The sequence below is a fragment of the Gastrolobium bilobum genome, unplaced genomic scaffold (genome assembly GCF_033153095.1).
Source record: "Gastrolobium bilobum isolate Gb01-03AN ecotype WA unplaced genomic scaffold, APGP_CSIRO_Gbil_v1 utg2108, whole genome shotgun sequence".
NCBI classification, from domain to species: Eukaryota; Viridiplantae; Streptophyta; class Magnoliopsida; order Fabales; family Fabaceae; genus Gastrolobium; species Gastrolobium bilobum.
The window spans coordinates 75,902-76,982 of NW_026896030.1; the positions used below are offsets into that span (position 1 = coordinate 75,902).

Sequence of the window (1,081 nt, forward strand, 5' to 3'; positions counted from 1 at the left end):
TTTGGCGTCGTTGCCGGGGATTGTCGTTTCTTATATCATATAATCTTGATTTTTAAGAATGGATTTTGTGATTTTTTTATTTTTATTTTTTTTGTGATATTTGAACAGTGCTACTAATCTCTTTTCTGAGTTATATGCGAGGTAAAAAGCCAGAATTTCCACTTGATTTGGAGATTACAAAGACTGAAAAGAGATACAGAAAACTTGCTCGGAAGAAGCTTGCATTCAACGAGTTAGGAATTCTGTCTGAGGAAGCACACACCATGGCAGGGAACAATGAAGAGGATAATCCACTCATGGATACTATTATGATTCCATCGTTCAACAAGCCAAACGCGAGTATTGTGCAGCCTAACGTTGCCAACAATTGGGAGCTCAAGTCTTCCCATATTCAATTGGTGGAGATAGCTCAGTTTGGAGGAGAGGAGAGTGAAGAACCTCACAGATTTATTGACAGATTCTTGAGGATCTGTGACTCAACCAAACACCCTCAGGTGTCGAATGATGCAATTCGATTGAGGTTGCTCCCTTTTTCTCTTAAGGGAAAGGCTCTTAGTTGGTTGGAAAGGCAGCCTGCAGCAAGCATTTCTACATGGGATTATCTGTCTCAGAAGTTCTTTGCTGAGTTCTTCTCGATGGAGAGGTACAACCAGATGGTGAATGATATCACCAATTTCACTCAGTTAGAGGGTGAAACTATGTGTGGAGCATGGAACAGATTCAAGGATCTAATGAGGAGGTGTCCTCAGTATAACTTGACTGCTGGTAATCAGGTGAGAATCTTTTTCAATGGTTGCAAACCTGAGGTGAGGATGGTGTTGAATGGTGCAGCAGATGGCACGATCAAATCCCTAAGAGCAAATGAGACTATTGAGTTGATCGAGAGGATGGCTGCCAATGAAAATGAAGTGTTGTCAGCAAAGCCTAAGAGAGGTATCCTTCATCTGGAAGGTAATGATGCGATGCTAGCTGAAAACAAATTATTTTCTCAGCAGATAGCAAACTTGACCTCAAGGCTTGACAAGATGCAGCTTGCTGGTATTCAGACTAAAGCTGCTGCTGTTGTGTGTGAATATTGCCA

General features: G+C 41.4%; 1 non-coding gene across 1 annotated transcript; it reads right to left on the reverse strand.

Annotated features, from left to right (window-relative positions):
• Positions 1-651: 651 nt before the first annotated feature.
• LOC133297375 (small nucleolar RNA R71) lies at positions 652-757 on the reverse strand. The gene has a single exon (XR_009749629.1). It is a non-coding gene; the product is annotated as a small nucleolar RNA R71 (small nucleolar RNA).
• Between the last annotated feature and the right edge of the window lie 324 nt (positions 758-1,081).